General features: G+C 38.2%; 1 protein-coding gene across 1 annotated transcript in view; it reads left to right on the top strand.

The window, feature by feature from the left end:
* Nucleotides 1-22,789, top strand: part of robo3 (roundabout, axon guidance receptor, homolog 3 (Drosophila)) — a 207,592-nt gene that overhangs the window by 84,278 nt on the left and 100,525 nt on the right. The window lies entirely within an intron of this gene.

Here is a 22,789-nt window from a genome sequence, read left to right as displayed (position 1 = left end):
ACTGTAAACAGTTTTTTTTAAGCTAGGAAAAGGTGGAAAAGTCGTAATGTCACTGAAGCCAAAAAGCAAAAAAACAGTGATGGAAAAGGGTTGTTTCAAGTGAGCAATAATGTATCAAGCAATAAAAGACCCTTCAACATGTCTGATAATACAATATGCTATTTTATTAGTTTTGTTTGTATTATTTGACATACGTATAATGTCAGCCTAATGATGAAAACTGTTCTAATATTTATTATCTTATAAGTTGAGACACACTCTTATTAGTTGACTGGAAACGACTGATCTCGCCAATCTAGCTGACTCTAGTCATTCAGAAATTGTAAATCTAAAACTCGTCTGGAGAACTGTCTGGTGTGTTTGAGCTCCCACGTTTGTAGCACCGAGATTACAGCCTTTATTTGGTGGGTCACTGCTTGTTCTGCCCTTCAAACAGCATCCATAAAAACAGATATCAAGTGGCTGTAAAGATGATTCTACTAAAACCACAGACCAGAGAGAAAATCAGCATAATTCACATTTGTTTTCTGTGGATATTTCCCAACTCTGCATAACCTTTATGAAATGTCTGAATAGATACTGGGAAATAGATCTACAAATACTGTTCAAATGCAGTTTGTAGATGATGCATGAACATAAGTCACTCATCTGATCTCAAAGCTATTTAATCTCCAATCTCAGGCTCAGTGTTTGTTTTAATGCAAATAAGAATTGCTTTAAAAAATCATTGACTATCCAAACTGAAGTGACTATTTACACAGTGCTGGAACAATATTGTGAGAGAGAGTGAGGCCAAGAGAGTGATAGTAAGTGGACAGCTGTCCTCAGGGCTGTGTGTAAGAGGGCATTTAGAGAGTGAGAAGAGGAGGAGACAGCTGAGCATTCGGAACGTACGGCGGCGTTGACAAACACAGCCAATCTTTCAGCTTTAACACTCGGAACATTTCCCCCGCAACATACCGCTTACACCACCTTCTGCTGTTTATTGCTCAGCCTCCTGCTCTCCCTCTCTCTCTCTTTCTCTCTCACTCAATCTTTTCACTCACTCTCTCACACATATTTATATGCAAAATATGTGTCTCCATTTACAATGATTTTCACTTTATTACAAAATTTTACTTTTGGCAGTTTGCAAGTCAAAATTCAACTAATTGAAATGCTGCAAAAACACCTGGATTAAAATAGTATTACACTGACTTCCATTGAAATTTAAGATTGCAATTTTTTTATCTTTTAAAGTTGACATTTTGGAGCTATATGGTATACATATGGACAAATGTGATGGGACAGCAGCCCGCTCGTTGATTTTGACAAATTGTTTTTCAAAGTTTTATGATGAATCATTCAATAAAAATGCTTGAAAATATTTGGAATATTTTTCCACTTTTAGAGTTCCTCTAAAAGTAGTTTTTTCATTCTCCAGGAAAGTTCTCGTTTGAAAGATATATGGTATGAATATGGAAAAAGTATTGAAACACCTGCTCATTTGTTGATGTTAGCTATTGTATTTTGACATTTCTTAATGGATGAACCAATAAGAAAAGTTCCAAAGTGACTTGAAATAAAATCATTTTACTTTAACTGCCATTAAACGTTAAGCAGTTTTTTTTCCTTCTCCTGTATAATTGGCATTTTTGACATTATATGGAGTATATACTGTTAATTTACATTTGCTCCAGGAAGTCCTGTTCTATCATTGTTAGCAATTGGTTCTTAATGCTAACTCTAAAATAACAGAATTATTTAAATTAGAAGCGGTGTCCACAAACATTTGGACATATATTGCATATATTCACACAGTATACAACATATTATTGCTCACTATAAAGAATTCTGCCTATAATGTTGCATTCTGTATTTTTATTTTATTCATTTCTCGTTCTCTCTCTCTCTCTCTCATTTTCCTTTCTTTTCCCTCTGTAATTCTCTCTCTCTCTCTCAAGCCCATCATGATTAATGTCAGATGGAGTGAGAGAACATGTTGCTCCTTTGCATTCATTTACGCCCACACTGCTCACGACTGTCCAGTCAGGCAATTAATGACTTTCTGGACGACTCGAAACAGGTTTTTTAATGGCTTCTGAGACGTCAGATAATGATATTGATGCCCAGGTCTTCACAGAAACATTTTCTTTGGACATTTTTTGAAGAAATCAAAGAGATGATTCTATATTTAACAAAAGCCCAGAAAACACTCCAAGGTCTTTTACTCATACAAAAAATTATGTGAATATCTCATGAATTCAGGTGCATTAAAGTCTGTACACATCTGTGAGGTCATTTCAGTACATACAGTTTTTTACAGTGGGTAAATAGTTTCCAAAGACTTATAACTGAGCCACTTTTACCTCAGTATCAGGTTTAAACTCGCTTAACCTGGCCTGGACCAGTTCTTCATTGTCACTGTGCTAATGTTTTAATGACTCCCTTTCTCACTGCCTTTCCTAATTCAACTCTATCTATCTGTCTATCTGTACTTTATCAATCTACATAGAACTGTAACAACATGCTAATTACACAATAGTAAAAACACAACAATAGCTTGATAATAGCACCATTGTGACAATGTTGTAATAACGTGGAAGTAGCATGAAAATAATACAAGGATAACAGCACAAGGCTAGCAACATGTAATAACATGGTGATAAGACAACAATAATAACATGGTAATAAAACAAAGTAAAAGCGTCAATTACTCAAAAGTAATAACATGGTAATAACACTAGGAACACAATGGTCAAGTTAGGTCAAGAAGCTTTTATTGTCATTACATCTGAGTCCAGGTGCACAGTGTAACGAAATTACGTTCCTCCAGAACAATGGTGCAACATGGAACAACAATACAACAGACAAACCAAGTGCAAAAGTGTAACAATAGTACACTATTACGGGTAATAACAGTAATAACATTTTAGTAACACAACAGGAATGTACTACCCTTTCATTTTAGTTCAAGGCTAGGCTAGGTCTACGTTTGAGAGCATATTAAGTTTAATAGTAGACTAGAAACATTTTTTCTATTGTAAATTGCCAGTGATGTGTCAGTTTAGTGTGAGAGATTATATGTTTGATAGCATTACTGCATCTGTGAATCCTGGTCCATTACAGTCTTGATGCTACTGGTTTTGTGTGTGTGTGTGTGTATCTGTGTGTGTGTGAAGCTGTTTCCATTAAAGTGCTCATGCCGTATAGAGTCCCCTCCCACTCTCTCCGCCTCTGCGTTTGGCCCGGTGGCTGGCTGCCTGCTGCCCGGTGCAAATTACTGTGAGTGGTACTTCACTCCCATTAAAACTTCACCCCGGCTGCTCCTCTACCTGCCACCAGCTTTTCACTCTTTTTGTGCCGGCCATTTTTCAACAAGTTGCGCGGGTCTGAATCTGCCTGTATGTGAATCAGAGGACTCCCACAGCTCTGAGAGGCAGTTTTAGTCATTAGCAGATCCCTGCTGTGCATAAAGTGGCTCTGATGCATTATCATATTTTCATGTAATTTCAAGGGATAAAAGTCCTGGGAGGATTTTGGTTGGCAGAAACTTGATGGACTCCTGGCATTTTTAGCTGCCTGACTCTTTGGCGTTCCACATGCTGTCACAGGTGTAATCACAGGTGTAAGAGGAACGGGCTGTTGATGCATGTTGTTGTTGACAGCAGTGTTTGGTCTGATGCAAGATTAATTGATGCAGCTTGACTGTAATAGGGAAGTGTTTGGAGATGCTGAAACTGGTTCATTGGTGATTAAGAAAAAAAAAATCCATGTAAATCTTCCTCACATTTCAATCGAAACAATAACACAGCATGGTGTCCATTTCAATCAAGAAAGATCTAGAATACAGATTTGCCTAACCACAATACACATTTTCACTGTGTGATGGTCCATTCCAGAAGCTGCCAAGCCCAGAGATGTCTATGCTGCTTCTGGTCATGGTTAACATAAGACCACTGTTTTTACACCACAATTTTAAGTGCTATTGTTATCATCATATTATGTATTTCCAAGGGAGAAAGCGCTTACAAGCCAAACAGAACAGCAACAAACAGAGCATTAATGGAACTGTTTTAACTCACGGAGTGTTTATAACCAAAATGATCGTATTTTCTTGTTTTCTTTTTAGCTTAAAATCTTTAAATAAACATAGATAATGGAACTGTGGTATGATCGCAATAATACATGAGAGGGAGTGCTATAACATGTAATATTGGCACTGCACTGCCGCAGACTGCAGAATAACACTGTAATAACACAATAGTAATAACATCTAAAAAGTTTCTGAGATATGGTAAATATAAGGCTTCTGTTCTGCACTAATAACGAAAAACACTGTGTAATAACATGTTGACACAATTCTAATAGCTTTGTAATAACATTGTAATAAAACACTGATTACATCGTAATACCATGGCGATAGAATGATAGTAATAACGTCCCAGAAAGCTCAGAGCGCAGAGAAGTTGATGCTGCTTCTAGACATGCTTAACACAAGGCTTGTGTTTTGCACTAATAACAAAACACTTTGTGATAACATGGTAATAACGTAATTCTAATAGCTTTGTAATAACATGCAATAACACAGCCGTAAAAATTTAGTAATAACTTAGCAGTAATAACATTGTAATAACACTAATAACAATGCAATTCCATGTTTATAGCATAATAGTAATAACATCTCAGAAGCCTCCATGCCCACAGACGTTGAAGCTGCATTATTATCATATTTCTGGGTGTCCTGGGTGGATTCTGGTCTGCAGAAACTGGCTCTTGCGGCTCTCTGACAGAGAAACAGGCTGTTGTCGCTTGTTGTTGTTGATGCCAGTGTTTGGTTTGATGCGAGATTACTTGATGCCGCTTGAATTTGATGAGGAAGTGTTTGGAGTCGCTGCAACTGGGTCATGCCGCCTGATTAAGAAAATGAAACTTTTTTCCAAGTAGGTCTTTTACATATACCGAACTCCTCACCAGGCACAGGCTCTGCTCTGACAGCCCAACCGGAAGCCACATTGATTCCCAGACTGAGCTCATTATAAGAGAAAGCCTCATAACCTCATTATTGTACCTTGAATTCCTAAAAATTCAAGCTCTCTCACTCTCTTTCTCTTATTTTATCTTGCTCTATTTTCTTCTCTTTCCCTTTTATTTCTCTTTCCTTTCTCCTTCATCCCATCTCCCTTTTTCCCTCTTTCCGCTATGGCTTCATCACAGAGCCTAACATCACTCTCATAAAATGACATAAGGGGAGGGGAGCTGATAAAGGGAGTGAACTTGCTTTCCAGAACTGTGTCTAGTTTCTTCTGTTCTCAAAATGTGGGAGTGAAAACCTAGCAGCTTTAGCAAGGGGGTCTTCCAGCCTGCCACTCAACAGACAAATCCCTCCCTTTCAAGACATGCTACTCATATAAATGAGAGAATTATACTTAGCATAAGCCAGGCCGCATCCCAAAACCCATAAATACTGTCAGCGCTAGTGAATGTGTGTGTGTTCATTCGGTTGCGCAAGTGTGTAAGAGTGTGTATGTGGGTAAGCAGTGTGGATTGTGACCTTACACCACCAGGCTTGATCTTCTTTTTGCTGTTTTATGTGAATGACTGGGTAAAAGGCCTTTGCTGTTACACTTTTGCACGTTTTCCATCAAGTAAAGCTGCAGAGCGCTAAATCCTTACTGCTGGAGTCTTGAGTGATTCCATACATGCTCCAGGCAAACAACATCCCAGGCCCCCAGTACCATGCCTAAAGCTTTCTCAGAGCATTATATACTGTGTATAATGTGTGTGTACACACCACACATCAGGAAAAGTTGGGACAAAATAAATCCACAGATGATCTCGGGAAGCGTTTACAACATTGGAAATGATTTGAATATTTCTTTCTCCATAGTATATAATATCCTCGATTTAACAATTTTTTAAAAATCATGAGGAATTTCAGTGCATTAGGTGCAAGGGTGGAAGCCTAAACTAAAGACACACAAACGGAACTGCTTTAAGAACCGTCATTTAACAATAGCTGATAGAATTACATGGGCTTTTTTAAGGGATTACTTAAAAAAAAACTTTGTCAAGAACTACGGTACAACCTACTTTCACAAATGCCACTAACGCAAAACTGAAGCCTTATGTTTGTTAACGATGTCTAGAAGTAGTGTTAACTTCTTTGGGCTCAGAGATCTCAGGGATAGACCATCACAGAGTGGAACTGTGTGTATTGTGGTCAGATAAGCCAGTAGTCCACATCTTGTTTTGAAGAAAAAAGGACAGAGTGAGCTCTAGATCAAATAAAAAAAGGACCATCCAGACTGTTATCAGTTACTCTTCAAGATCTTAGAGCCAACATCTTTCCAGAGATCTAGGTCCATGCCTTTTTTAATATGACAATGCAAAACCACATGCTGGACACACAGAAAGACATGGCTTTGTAGGAAAACTGTTTCTGATTTGGCATAAAACATTGACTTTCAATGACAGTTAAGAAGATTGCAAAGTTTTATTTTTATTTTAGACATACCAGATGTTTAGTTAACAGCAAACAGTATGTATTGTAAAAATTGCTGAGGTAAAAGTAGAATGACAACACAATAGTAAGATAAATGCAATCCAAGTTTAATATGGTTAAATTACATCCAATGCAGTGTCTGGGTCACACATCTTTAAACACTTAACTAAGAAAGAATTTCAGAACTTCACTGATTATAGATAAACTCCTCTAATAGATCTAATGTCTTTGTTGGGAACAGCTACATTGAAACAACCCGAACAGCTGGGATTAGACATGCACTCTGTCGGCTAGTTTTCAGCTGTGAGTGTTGCTTGACCCAGGCTAACATTTAGCTACGCCTACATTATCTGTCTCAGTGCTCTGTGACCTGACAGATGCTCAGCTTTGAACTCTGAATTGTGTACCACAGAAGAGTACACCTGCTTCCAAAACTAAGCAAAACAGGTGTTTGAAGCTCTGCGTTTTACAGGTTTAAATGCCTATTAGCTGTGTACTGCTTTAGGACGAGTTACCCTTCATGACATGATGATCAATATCCCCTTTTACATCCTCCCTTATAATACAACATCTGACCAGGATGCACATTTTTACTGTGTGATTGTCCATTTCAGCAACCTCAGAGAATTAGTGCTGATCCTTAATGACGTGATGACCATTATACTTTTTAATTCCCCATTATGGTATGAGATTTGACTATAATGGACATTTTTTTACACACTATGTAATGGTCCATCCAAGATGCCTCATACCATAAAGCTTTTCAATGCACTCTAAGAAATATAAGTACAGATTTGTACTTAAAAGAGTACAAAGCTTGTCGCTGGGGCTGTACCTTATATTGAGGCACAAAAAAGTACCTTTCAGTGAAAGTCCTTTTTTGTACCCATGTTTTTTGTGCCAGTAAAGATTATAAAGATTATAAACATTATCATCAACTAAATATGGCTCAAAAACTTGATGATACAAAATTGTCTGGCTTTCAAATTAAAAAATGTGCAATTAAAATATATATTGTTCATTAGTACAGTGATGCAGAATACTGAATGTACCCTTTGGCTGGTTAAATGGTACAAATTTGTACTTATTGCTGTTAGAAATGACTTTGTACTTCAGAGGGAACAAATCTGACCCTGTAAAGACCAATATTGTTCCTTTGAGGGTACAATTATAAAGAGTGTACCTTCGAGTACAAAAAAGTACTCATATCGTACCTCTGTTTTTTAGAGTGTGTGGTAAACCCAAGTCTTCTGTTTTGCCCAGTCTTACACATTGCGCAAGATATGTAACAATGCTCATTGCTATCTTACACCCTCCCAACAGTCTATTTTCACACCTTGTGATTGCATTGAATATATCTATGTCGTTGGGCATCATGTTCTTATAATGAGGTGTGTTCAGGTACATATCCAGTGTATTGCTATCCCAGCAACAGAAAACACAGGTGTTCCACTGACTGAAAACAACATAGGCAGAAGTCAACAGTCAGATGTTAATTGCTATCTTGGCAGTGAATTGTCAACAGGTCTAAATGGCATTAACATTAGATTTGTCCTGCTTTAGGACTAATAGTAAAGAAAATCAGAGTCTATTTGATCATCCATTTGGATATTTTAACTTTAACGGGTTAAAATGCCTTTTTAGTTCTTTACTGCTTTAGGACAAGTTATCCTAAATGACATAATGACCCATTCCCTCTGTTATGCCCTTCCATATGGCAGCAGCGCTAATAGTAAAGAAATAACAAGTGTATTTGATTATACATTTGTATGTTTTCACCTTGTTCTAATAAATGCCTGCTTTGTCCTTGTTGTAAGTGATGCTAACTGGCTAAAAGCTTCCTTTGTTCGAAAGAACAAAACAACAAGCTAAACTTGTTACAGCTCCCAGAGAGAGGGTCACGGCGAGGGCTGCTGTCTGTCTGCAGGTCGAACGTAAAGCCTGCACGGACATTACCATAATTTGAGAGAGCAGAAGCAGCACAATGTTGACTGTCCCTGGGTGGACCCGGGGTCTAATCTGCCCGACTCTGGACATCTGACTCTCGTTCGATGATAGGCAGAAGCTATTGTCTTCCAAACAACAGTAGCCATGAAGTTGGCCTCTGGCGGCCCAGGGGAGGCGCGGGCCTGCTCCCTGCGGCGCTGTGCATCCTTGCAGGGGATGAAGGTGTCATAAATAAGCGCCTGAGCGAGAGGTTTACACCCAAACCCTCCTTCTCCCCCACCCCGCCGGCACAGCTCTGACGGGCTCACCGGAGTATTGTAAATCAAGAGAAAGCTCTGGGTGGAAATGTGTGTGTGTGTGTGTTTGTGTTGCTGTGTGTGTTGGTGTGTGAAGAAGGAAGAGGGGGAGAAAACGTCTAGACAGCATTAAAGCTAGAACAACTACAACAGGGGCCCTGAAGCTAAAAAGAAAAAAAAAGAAGAGGAAAAACAAGAAGATAAGAGAAGTAAGGAAAAAAGAAGAAGAAAGGGAAAAGAGCATACAAGAACTACAAACAGAAAAGAAGGAAAGGAATAGAGCACAAGAAGAGAGGGATGGAAAAGAGAAATGAAAGGAAGTGAAGACAACTGAGGAAAAGTGAAGTGAAGGAGAAAGTATAAGAGAATAGGCATAATAAAAAAAATTTAGAGAAACAAAAAAGCGGAGAAGAGAAGACAAGTGAAGAGAAGAGCAAAGAATAATGGACAATACAAATAAAAATAATGAGTGGGGTGAAAGCAAAAGAGAAGACAGGAGAAATTGAACAGGTTAGAAGACAAGATAACTAAGTACAAGAGAAAAAGAGGGTCAAATATAGGATGATATCAAAGCTAAAAAGATAACAGTAGATAAATTAAGATAATAAAAGAAGGTGATAATGGGTAAATAGAGGCAAGACAAGAGAATAGTTGAGAAGAGAAGACAAACCCAAAAAGCAGATGAAAATACAAGAACATGATGGAGAAGAGAGCAGCAGGTGAGGAAAAGGCAGAAGAGATAATAATGAAGAATAGATAAGAAGAAATGTAAGAGTATTCAAGAAGATAGAAGAAGAGACATAGAAAAGAAAAAGAATAGATGAGGAAATAAAGGAGAAGTGAAGTGAGGAAAATAATGGAGAAGTTAAGTGTGGATAAATGAAGGGCAGACAAGAGAATAGTTGAGAAGAGAAGATAAAAAAGTAGACTGGAAAAGAAGGAAGGAGAAGAGAAGAATGGATGAGGAAATGGTAGATGAGGAAATAATGGAGAAGAGTATACATGAATATAGTGGAAGAGAAGAGATTGAAGAGAACAGAAGACTTGATAAGGGAAGGATTGAGAAAAGAATAGAAGAAAAGAGTGGAGAAGAGAAAAATGGATAAAAGATAATATAAGGTAAGATGAGATAATAGTGGAGAAGAGAAAAGAGTAAAGGTGTAGAATGTAAAGAAGAAGAGATAAGAGAAAAGTAAAAGACGAGAGTAAAAGAGAAGAGAAAAAATAGCTATAATAAGATAGTAGTAGAGAAGAGAAAAAAGTAAAGTAGAAGAGAGAGAGTAAAGAAGAATATACTGTAAGTGAGTAAAGGGGAACAGAAGAGAAGATAGTAAAAGAGAAGAGAATAAAGATGAAGAAAAGAGAATAAAGTAGAAGAGAATATAACAAAGAAGAATAGAATGCAAAAAGCGTAGTAAAGATAATAGTAAAGAATTGAACAGAAGACAGGGGAAGAAAAGGCAAGAGAAACAAATAAAGGAAAAGAAAAGAGAGGATTAGGAAATGGAATAATGGAGAGGGGAGAAAGAAAGAGAAAAGCATGATTAGCACAGTAGCTTTATTTTTGTTCCTCATAAACAGAGCATTGCCTGTGTAAGAAGTTTGGGAATTATGTAAAAGTCGTGTGATATTTAGGGGTTGGGAGGGATTCCACTGATGCTCACCTTTGCTAAGGCAGCTGGGATCAGCCTTCCACTGATTGTAGCTGGAATTCATTAGCGGTTAGCTCTCTACAGTCATGCTGGTGTAATCCAGCCTGCCTCGTTCACTTTTTCAAAGTGAACTTCCTTCGCCTGCGCAGGGGAAGTGAAAATAGCTGCTAAAGCCGGTTGATCTGTGCGCGAGGAGATGAATGGGAATAGATGAGGAGCGTTTGAGTGGAAATGCGTCACTGTCCCAAAGCTGCGGCCTGATGTTTGGAGACGGCTGCATCTCCTGGGCGGGCGCCGGTCTCCGTGCTCCAGTGCTCTTCGCACCGCGGCTCGTGCGGCAGTACACAACTGGCGGGCTTAGTGCAAAAACCTGGCACAGGCTTAATTGGCACGAGAGCAGTGCACAGTCCCTTAGTGCTGTATTAGTGCAGAACATACTCCTCACACTGTTTAAATTTAGCATCTCTCTCTGTCTCTCTTTCCTCTCTCTCTCTCTCTCTCTCTCTCTCTGCCCACTCTTGTTTATCTAGTCTGTCAGTGCAGGTTTATTCTGCAGGTCCCTGCATGGTGCGCTGCTGTTACGGGCCCCCTGGCCGAGTTCTCCGTGCTGTAAACACGCTTCAGGAAAATTCCTACCCACCTCCTTGCACTGCCTTCATCTCGATTTTTCCCCCTCAGCAGCCCAGCACCCGTGCTGACAGCCTGATAGAGGCGAGATGAAGAACTAGAGTCCCTTTCAGAGCAGCCAAGGCATTCCACCATGTCTGCCATGCCGCCGGGCAAAGTGAAGGGAGCGAAGGAGGCAGGAGAGAGAGAGTTACCTCTCAACAACTAAGCCAGGCATGGAGGACAAACGTTAATTCGGCAAAAGTTTGAAGTGACTTTCGCCTTAGACTGTTATGCTTTTAATAGGTTTATGCTTTTAAATATGTCCATAAGTGCACATTACCTCTAAATATATGTTTGCATTTTTATCTACAAACATGTTGACATGCATACTTCTTGAAATAAATAAACAAAACAAGTATTTTTTCCAACAGAAGCTATTCAGATAGGATAAATTACATTGTTGCTCTTCCAAATCTGGCTAAAGAAATCAGAAATGAGAAAAAAAGAGAGTAAACAAGCAAATAGAAGAGAATGGAAGGGCTGAGAAGAGAAAAAAAAGAAAAGAAGAACAAGTGAGAAGATAAAGAAGCTGAGAGATAGTAAGATAGTAAACATTCAAAAGCATTTCATCACAACCATATGATTTTGCAGTAGGACTGCCAAAAAACATTGAAAAGATTATAAAAGCACATTAAAAAAATTGGGTTGTGTATTAAATATGGCTCAATTTCATTTCAATATGGTTTAGTTTCATTACTTTATATATTTCATAAGCCCTGAGAAACAGATCAGTAAGAATCTTGGAAAGCACACAGAAAAGAACGTTTTCATAAACTATTTGGACACAGTCACAGATGCATGTGAATTAAGCAAAGTTTAATATGCAAACTTGTCAAAGATTGTGTTATATTTATCTTAAGTTCAAGTTTGAAGTGAATTGGAATTAAAACAAGTATGACACCTTTACAATCTCATGTGGATTAGGGCTGGGTATTACTATTAAAATTCCGATACTGATAGGTACCTTGTATTCGATATCAATACCCAAACAGTATTTGTTTCTATTTTTCTTTCAGCACTTGGTAGTACCAAGACATTTCGGTCTGTGCCTTTTTGGTATCGAATTCCGATACCCAGCCCTGATCTGGTTTGTATCTACATGCATTTACACTTGATTACATTACATTTCATTTGGCAGACGCTTTTGTCCAAAGCGACTTACAATAATGAAGTACAAAGTAATAGGAATTTAGATAACCCATTTTTAGATAGGGCTTAAAGGAGGTCGAAGGGAAATAAAGGGATAGAGAAGTGAAGGAGGGGAAGAAGGAAATGAGGTTAGAAGTAGTTAGTGTGTTAGAGGTGTTAGGAGAGTAAGTGCTCTTTGAAGAGCTCTGTCTTCAGGAGTCTCTTAAAGATAGCGAGAGATTCTCCTGATCTGGTAGTGGAAGGTAGTTTGTTCCACCATTGGGGAACTCTGTATGAGAACAGTCTGGATTGCTTTGTGTGAGTGTTTGGCAAAGCGAGGCGACGTTCATTGGAGGAGCGCAGCGGCCGGGAGGTAGCGTAAGCCTTCAGGAGTGAGTGCAGGTAGGAAGGAGCCTGTTCTGTCATCACCTTGTAGGCGATTGTAAGAGTTTTGAATTTGATGCGAGCATCAACTGGTAGCCCGTGGAGCTCAATGAGCAGCGGGGTGACATGTGCCCGTTTTGGTTGGTTGAAGACCAGACGTGCTGCTGCATTCTGGATCATTTGGAGTGGTTTTACTACACAGGCCGGGAGGCCAGTTAGCAGGGCATTGCAGTAGTCGAGGCGTGAGATGACGACTGCTTGTACCAGGAGTTGGGTGGCCTGTTGCGTCAGAAACTGTCTAATTTATTAATTTATTAATAATTTTCCGCTTGCAGGATCGAGCAACCGAGGCCACATGGTGCGTAAAGGAGAGCTGGTCATCAACCATAACACCCAGGTTCCTAGCAACCTTTGTCGGTGAGAGAGAGAGAGAGTTGATGCTTATAGAGAGGTTGTGTTGAAAAGATGGTTTTGCTGGTATGACCAGAAGTTCAGTCTTTGAGAGATTTAATTGAAGGTGATGCTCCTTCATCCAAGAGGATATGTCAGAGAGACACGACGACACGACGATGAGTTATCTTCAGGTGAGAATGACAGGTAGAGCTGGGTGTCATCAGCAAAGCAATGGTAGGAAAAGCCATGTGAGTGGATAACCTGACCAAGAGAGGCAGTGTATATTGAGAAGAGAAGGGGACCCAGTACCGAACCCTGGGGAACCCCAGTGGATAGGGAGTGGGCTGAGGACAGCTGTCCTTGCCACGACACCTTGATAGTCACACAATACGTGTAAACCAACAAGACAAGACAAAACAACCGTATTGTTAAAACAAATGGAATTTGCCCTCTACCTTTGGGCCTTTAGACCTTGCTCAGGGGCCCAATTCATGGCAGAGTGCTCTAACCACTGAGCCACCATTGCCCCAACATTGGTTGTTGAATGTGACCTAGAGAGGTAGATATGTTTACACTGTTATAAAATCTGTCTCAACTACATATTAGATTGGATTTGTGTGTACATTATCAGGTAAATAAATTTAAAATAAAAACAATCATTTAAAAATTGATCCTCACTTTAAAGCATAACAAAGCTTTGATGCATTTTTCTGACACTATTGTATTATGCGTTTTTTTTTTTTAACAAAGATAATATGTGGAGTTCAGATGTGTTTGTGTGTGTGTTTGTGTCTTTCACCCCTGGTGTAAGACACACGCCCTGGATTGCAGTTGTTGCTCTAATTGCAGATCATTAACATGGTTTTAAATTAAATCTGAAATTTGAAGAAGTAAAGTATCTAAGTGCTGATTTTTAAATGGTGAATCTCATTGACATTTAATCAGGGAGCAGCCTGGTTTTAATTTCCATCCTCAGATCAGAAATTAATCCTGCCCTGCTTTAGTGCGCTGAGCTAAAGGCCTGATAACATTGATTCCTCCTCATTGCTTCACTCGCTCTCCATAGCCAGCAAGCCCGGAACCCATGATGTGTGTTGCAGCAATTAGCATATTATTCAACGTGCAGTGGCGTCTAATGTGTTTGACTGTTGCATATTCAACAGCAGATCTATAGCAGGTCTGAAGCTGAATTGCTTGTCAGGTGCGTCAGTCATGCGGCTTGACTATAGGCTGACAGCAGGCTATAGGATCTTCTGTAATGACGAGCCTCAAACATGACATGTCTTGAGCGCATGCAGGATGTGGTATATAAGAATTCATAAAAGTGTTCCCACTGTGAAACAAGCTGTAGAGAGCTATAGTGTAAATATCCGTGTAATATACTGAATCCACTGAAAATTCATTTAGGAAAGTTGCACACTGTTCATGCTCAGCAGCCACAGGCTGTTATACTAGCATAAAAGCGCAGGAGCCACAAGAGGCTAGTTTGACATTTCCAAATGTGAATTAGATGTCTTTGCTTATTAACCTTATTTGCATTAGGCTAATTGTAAGATTCATCTTACTCATCCGATGAAAAAAATATTACATTAAATATTCAGAACCATTAAACTCATCATAAAACGGATATCAGAACACATTTTTGCTTCCTTAATTAACGAGACATATTTAAGAATAAAACTGCAAGTGCAAGTTGGGACTCTTTCTAAGCTTGAACATGATTTGATTTGTTGAAAACTTGAACATGATTTAAGTATGTTTGCTTACTGGTAACCTCTTGAGGTGACTTGACATAGACATGATTTAATGATATGGGATACCAAAATATTCTAATTAATGGTGTCATTGTCTTGGTAGGACATTCCGTACAATGCTTAATATATTCTTTAAACTTTAAACATCAGACTGGTCTGGTAGGTCTGTTGGGTGTAATCATTCAGTCACATTTTTGACAGTATTTTTGAGAGTGATAATATAAAGTTTGAATTGAGGGATGACAAGAGTAAATTATATATATATATATATATGTATATATTATATATACTATTATATGTTGTGTTAAAAAGTCTATGATAGCACATAATCAGCCTACTCAAAACAATAATATACAAATTCTCAAAACTTACAGAATATTGCTTTAAAATGTGTTGTTCCTGCTTCTAGAAATTGGCAATTTTAGAAATATCTACAAGGTTTTGTTTAAAGTGTCACAATATAAAGTTCAATTTGAGGAATGACAAGAATGACTGTATTAAATGTTGTGTTAAAAATGTGTGTTAGTGCATAATTCGTTTATTTAAAATCAAAGGGTGAAAGGAAAATTCCCAAATCCTCCAAATTTACAGACAAATGCTTTAAAAATGTTACTCCTGCTCTTGTAAAATGACCAGAAAATATCTACAAGTTTTTGTCTGATTAGCGAAAATATAAAGTTTAAAATGAGGGATGACAAGGATGCATCTATTTTATGTTGTGTTAAAAAACAACATCTATAAGGTGAGAGAGAAAACCCAAATTCTCAAAATTACAGACTGTGTTGTTCCTGCTCCTGTAAAATGACCATTGGCACATTAGCATAATCAGTCTATTTAAAATCAAAGGGTGAGGGAAAACTAACAAATTCAAAGAGCGAGCTGTTGTCAAACTGCACTTCCTTGGACGATGCGAGAGCTTGAAGCTAAAGCATGTGTGTCAGAGCAGATTTTGCCTGTGCCGCTGGCCAGCGAGAGCCATAATTGCTGTCATCTCTCTCCTGGATCCCGCAGAAGACTGTGGGAATTGGAAGAGTCATTTCATCTCCAAGGAAACAAAATGATGGGGGTGCCAATTTCCCAGCAGCACAAGTTAAAGGGAAGGGATGCACGTGTGTTGTTAGCAAGCTTCCCACAAACTCTCAGGGCTAAATTACAGGCTAACTCGTTGGTGCAGGCCTTTCTCTAGGATGGAGAGCTGTTGTGAAACTTGGGACACGAGGAAAAACCAGCACAGTAGACTTGGTGTGGGCAATCGCTAATAAGCATCAGCTCCAAACGGATCCTACCTCACAGCTGTCTAATTAGAGGCCGTCTTTGAAAAGCTGGTATGTAGGAGTACATTGCTTGGGTGCCAAGACTGAAGGTGGCTTCATGAGATAATTAGCCATTGAAAGAGCTTCTCTCCTGGAATAGTCAGAGCCTTCAGAGTGGAAGAGGTTAATGCTGGTCTTCCCGCCAGGTCTTCTAGGTTGGTTGAAGCCATCGCCCTCTGTTATGCATCAATTTCAGGCCCTTTCAAGGGAAAACGGGTGAACAGAGGGACCTTCTCGCTTCACAGAGCTACAATTAAGTGGGCCTCAAACAGTAAGCCTTCAGAGACAAAGACCAGAAGGGGGGGAGAAAGCACGCGTTAATGTGTGGGAGAGAAAGAGAGAGAGAAAGAAAGAGAGAGAGAAGGAAAGAGAACGAGAGAAAGAGAGTCAGTTATATCACTGTAATGGAAAGCAACAGGAAATTGAGCATCCAAATGTGAACCCATGTCTTTTCACATGATGAAGGTAGCCAATCAGACTTAGAGGCAAATGAAGATATGTATTGCCATTTTCCCCAGCACCCCTCATAATCAATTAATCTATAATATAATCCTCACGCTTCTTTCCAGGCCCTAGGTAATAGACAAGGTAGATGAGGCCTGACATTTGACGCCAGTGTGTGTGATAGCAAACACAGATAAATGACAAATGATCCCATTCACAATTTAGCCATAAACTTTGGATTAATACCAAAGAGGAACTGCAGGTACAGATTCCCTAAAAATAAGTATTCGAAAGATTCGAACATTTTCCTAAAGTGTTTATATTTTTTTATAAATGGTTTACAGTTAGTTTATTAATGGTTACTAATTAGGTTGTACATGCCTTAAAAGTTATTAATAATCAGTTATAACACATACGTAGAAAGGGCAACAATATAGATGGCTGTGGGTTCACTATTTGACAAACAACAGGTCATTGTTGCCCTTTCTACATATGTGTTATAACTGATTATTAATGACTTTTTTAAGGCATTTACAACCTAATTAGTAAGTATTACTAAACTAATTGTAAACCATTAATAAACCCTTTATAAAGGTAGTCTTATTTTAAAGTGGTACCAATTTATTAATAGTTTTATACACCACTTTGTAACTCATGTATTCATGAGTCCCTCTGTTTCCATCCTCTGTATATTCTTTACAAATCACTAGTCTGCTTTTACTTTTGTTACCTTTTGTCCCTTTTGTTTGATGTCTTTTGTTTCCGTTAAGCCTGATATATGTAAATGACTTCTATTCTGATTGGCTGCATTTTAAGAAAAAAAAACACCCTGGACTAAAACACTCCTTACAAAAGTTTCTTTATACGTATATATACCTTGTTGCTGTCAGACAAAACCTTATTTCCAAAATGGCAACTTTACATAAGACTGAAATTCAATGTAAAAATATTTTTTGCAAGTCCTTTTGAAGCATTTCTATTGGTTCATTTAGCATAATATTTGAACAAAATGTCAGTGTCAAAAATTTAGTTACTTTGTCCAGACAGTGACAGTATACTTTAATATACTGCCTGAAAATGCATTGATTTGTGTGACATCATGCAAAATGAAAATGCTTTTTTTCATCTATGTATTAAAATGCTGCCTTTAATTAATGTCAAGAATATTGAATCTAAGAGATACAATAAGTGTAGATCAACAGCACCACAACATTTTATTTATAGTCCATGTAAATTTCAGCATAGTTGGTGGTGGAGAGTGAGCAACTGGTCAGAGGCTGGTTAATTGTATTTAAAATAAAATTTAGAAAATGCTAATAATTGTATTTTAAATTGGAGGTATTTTAGTTATTAAACAGAAACATGTGAAACCTGAAGTCAAGAATCTTTTTAATGGCTTATTCACTGGCATACTTGTTCATTCACAGGTGAAAAAAAAATGACATGCCAGTAAGTGCCACTCATGTGTCTTACTGAATAAAAAACATTGTGCGCCTATTACTCATCACTTGCTCTTTGTTTTCGTTGCAGATATGCCACATTGGTTTGCTCTTTTTTGGTGAAGTAAACAAAAGAGGCATTTTGCAGGCTGTTCATGTTGTTTCTGACTAAAGCCACTCGCAAAGAAATCACATTAGACTTACAAGCTTTATAGTCCATAGTGAGAACTGCAGAGAAGGAAATGAAGGCAGTATAATAGGGTGCATACGTTTACCTATGTTTATATACTACATTCACCTTTTATGAGCATTTGATTTTAACTTTTAACTTGCTTTCAATAATTATAATTATTTAGACCAGATTATAATTACTTTTTAGACCAGAGTACAATGACTGAACAAATTTAAACAAACACTAAGATTTGATTGGTGCTCCTAAATGTTTTCTTCGGGATTCATAAAGTATCCGTCCGTCTGTCCATCCATCCATCCATCCATCCATCCATCCATCCATCCATCCATCCATCCCTCCACATGTGTTTGATTGTTAGGAGAATCCTAAATCCCAAATAGAATTTTCTCTTCTTCACTTCACTTCAGTTCTTTCATTTTCTTTGATTTTGCCAAATTGAAAACCTCTGGAATATAATCAAGAGGAAGATGGATGATCACAAGCCATCAAACCAAGCATTTATGCATTTACGCACAAGGAGTGGCATAAAGTTATCCAAAAGCAGTGTGTAAGACTGGGGGAGGAGAACATGCCAAGATGCATGAAAACTGTGATTAAAAAACAGGCTTATTCCACCAAATTTTGATTTCTGAACTCTTTAAACTGTTATTTCATCCATTTCTCATTTTCTGCAAATAAATACTCTAAATTACAATATTTTTATTTGGGATTTGGGAGAAATCTGTAGTTTATAGAATAAAACAACAATGTTCATTTTACTCAAACATAAACCTATAAATAGCAAAATCAGAGAAACCGATTCAGAAACTGAAGTGCTCTCTTTATTTTTTCCAGAGCTGTGGAAGGTTTTGTCCATGGGTTTCATGTGGCCCCAGATATTGCTGTCACTGACTGGATCAGAAAGGGTTAAACATGGGCTGGCTCCATCTGGCCTGTACACTGCACATGGGGTGGAGATAGGACCCATATTTGAGATTAGAGTGGGCGAAAATGATGAGGCTCATTTGGGAAGCCCAACTGGGTACCAGTAACAACACAGGTACACACCCAATTAGAACGAACCCATGCCCACCTGGAACCCATAGACAGTAGCTTTTGGGCTGGCTTTTAGAATAAACCTTGTCATTAGAAAGCAGCGTGTCTCCAATGTAGCAAAGCTTTGTATCTTTAGTGTTCTTCACCTCTGTTTTTGTTTTGTTTACTGCTTTAAAACTCAGAGATATATGCATACTTTTCTGGCACTGCACAATAAACAGACTTACTCGTCTGGTCTTTAATATGCAATGTCTGTTTAATACTCAGTTATTAAAGCTTGAGGTAAATTATCCTTTACAGTAGGCAATAATGCCACAGTGTCCAATTAGATTGGAGTGACAGAGCTGCTGAAAGCTGAACAGCAAGTCTTTTCACATAGAAGTGTCTTTCTGAATTAATGATATCCTCAAACCTACACTTAGCTTCCATTTTTAATCTTCTCACTCCTTTTTTTTGCAAAGATGAAAGGATTGTGGTGTCAGATTGACTTGGCTGGTGTCCAGTCTGAGTTGTCAGGCTGTCATGGTGGATGTAATCAGGGCCATAAATCATGTTTCTCTGGCACGGTGTTAGCCCGTTCTGCATTCAATAGATTAATTAGATGTAGTGCTGTAGTATCTTTCTGTGTACACTGTGGCTATTGATCCGTTCACGCTGATATACTGCTGACCTATAGCCTTAATCCTAATGTTGTTCCCTGTCAGCCTTATCTGAGAAATTCTGCAGCTATTTGTCTGTGCTGATTCTGTGAAATACTTAAATGATCAATACAGATGCTTCTGATACTATCTAACTAAAGTTGCATTCAAAACTGTAGTCCTAAAATAGACTATGTGGACGAAATGTTGTGACACCTGCTCATTCATTGTTTGTTCTTAAATGAAATCAAGGGTTTTAATAAGGGGCTTATATCCTGCTTTTGTAGTGTGCTGGACTGTGGCAATTGTCCCCACTAGATTTTAAAGCATTGCTGTGAGGATTTGATTGCATTTAGCGAGAGCAAGAGTCTTAGTCAGGTCAGGATAATGGATTACCACCTCACCCCCAACTCCCCAACTCTTAATCTCCAAAGGTAAAAGTACCATTAGATTCATGTTTATCTGCTTCAGAGAGTCTTATTCTATTGGCAATTCCTCTTTTACATTTTTTGAGAAATCTTCCCCATTCTAACTACAGATTGAATAGTCTAATTGTCTGATTTAGGCTTGAATGCAGCGTTTGGATCTAATGCATGTTTTTTGCGTAGCAACCAGCAATATAGGATACCACAGCAACCACTATGCAAGACACCATAGTTACCACCTAGCAACACCTTAGCAGTCATTCTCTGTTTGTGAGGCACACCGGTTTATAATTCGCACTGTTAATAAACGTCTGTTTTCTGGTCTATTTGCACCATATTCTTGCACCATATTCCTAAAGTTACACAAACCTAAACCATCAATGAACAACACATGGTTTATACAGAATAATCTGAGATACTCTGAAATGTTTTCTGTGAATGGATTTAGACCCTAACCTCCTCTCAAAACTGACAGATTTGATTTCTGGGAGGCAGCTTTTAGAGGCATTAAGCTCTTCCGATGTCTAACAGATGGTCTAACTCAAAATTTCTCTAACATAGAGCATTTCACATCAAACCAATATGCATGTCTTGTTTACACCTTAATTATTTAATTAGGCTTTCATTTATGGTTTAATATGTGTGAATCCAATTTAAATAATCAGTGATGCAGCAGGTCAAACCTCATATTTCTGATTTCAGAAACGCAAATAGCTTGTCTGACATTAATGCATAATGACAACATTTCAGTATGTTATATTAGCTGATATATTAAATGCATATAACCAGTTCATTTAAGCAGCTTTATTACATGAAGCAATTGCTGTAATCAGTTAATATATTGTACTGCGAAATAGTCTGTGAAATTCCATTCCATTTGCAAAAGCAAAGAAATCATCCGCAGCTGCCCTCTCTGCCCAGTGAGCCTGTGGCCTAATGGCATCATTTGCACTTGCTGACGTGACGTCGCCATAACTCTCCATGTAACACAATTATGCCGCTAAATTCATTGACTGCACACTTTCCTTTGACAGGTTCAGCAAATCCTTAATGGCTTCCTGAGCATACTGCATCAGTCATAAGAGAGATGAAATGTATTTAGAGGGAAACGGCATCATGTTTTATTCAATTACAAGCCACGGCTCAATTAATCAGTTTTTGCAATTAAGTTAAACAGGCACATGCATGAAACATGAGGACAAAAGCAAGGGTGCTGGCGGCAGGACCCGCCGGTTGTAAGCAGGGCCTGTGGGCCTACGACTGCCTTCTAATGTGAATGTAATGGAATAAATTGTGTTTTATGGAAGAAATGAAGATAAATATAACTGATAAATGAATGGTGGCTGGGTGATTTTTTTTGCATAATAAATAGGAATAGCAATTATGCTGTTATTAGATAATAACGCCTGAAAAAGAAATCCTCGCAGCCTTTCATTTCTTGCTTCAGATAGGTCTTTGAGGTTGGCTATGACTGCGGCGGTTAGACGTGGTGAATATAAAGCACACTATATCCTGGATCTGGGCACCGCTGCACTTGTTTGTGAGAATTACATGCAGTGCTGCTATCACCCACCGTTATTACCTGCAGCACACAGACAGACAGGCCTGTGCGTCACCTCTCATCTTCGGAGGCTCATACCATCCTGATGCACTGCTAATATTACTTTTCAGTTTTGATCAAATCAGAGAGCAGCACAGCTTGCGCTCAAATCAGCCCGTGATTGTTGATTTACATAAAGCCTGATGTTACACTTAATATAACCGCTGTGGTGTTTTTTGGTGACTTTCTCTTCTGTGTCTGGAATTTGAATTTTGAACAGCATTGGAAAACATTTATTGTAATACAGTTTGCAGATGAAAAAGGTACAGACAGAAGGAAAAACATGAGAATGTAAGGTATATGATGCAAAAAGTTTATTTTTAAAAATAATTAATACAAGCATTCTCATTTTTGTGCAGCATTTTCAGAACTCTGCTGCCATGATCTGAGCTCACACCAAGAATTCTACTCATATCACTTCCATATTCCACCAACTACACTGGCTCCCTATCAGAGAACATATATGTTTTATTTATTTTTTTACTATTGACCTTTAAGGCCTTTGAGGCTTTAAATACACTGTATTTAAATATTTATAATGTTCTTGTTGCAGTGCTTGGATGTCGGAATTCCGTAGTTCCTGGCACATCAGCTGTAGTATATCTGTGGTATATCAACTGTGTTATAAAGTGTATTGTAACACTTCTATCTTCACTATCTATTTGTGTCTTAATAAATCCAGTTCTGTCCACCTACTCTCTGTGGACCTGTTACCATGAAGTTTGGAAGAGCAAAATGCAGCATCAGTTGTTATCAACTGGAATTGCTAACAATTATAAAATCTGAATATTCAACTTAAATGCATTGTTCTATTTAGAGGTGATGTTATTTCCAGCTCTGACATTCCATATCTAAGGTACATGGAATGCAGCACTAGTTCCTCATGTCTATAACAGCAAAATAGCAAAAAAAATAGCAAAATAGCAAAAACTTGAAGTAACATAAAGTATTATACAAGTAACAGTTTGGACACACCTCTACTCATTCAATGCATT

The sequence above is a fragment of the Astyanax mexicanus genome, chromosome 20 (genome assembly GCF_023375975.1).
Source record: "Astyanax mexicanus isolate ESR-SI-001 chromosome 20, AstMex3_surface, whole genome shotgun sequence".
NCBI lineage: Eukaryota > Metazoa > Chordata > Actinopteri > Characiformes > Acestrorhamphidae > Astyanax > Astyanax mexicanus.
Note: the sequence above shows the minus strand (reverse complement) of the source record. Positions and strands in the feature narration are given on the sequence as shown.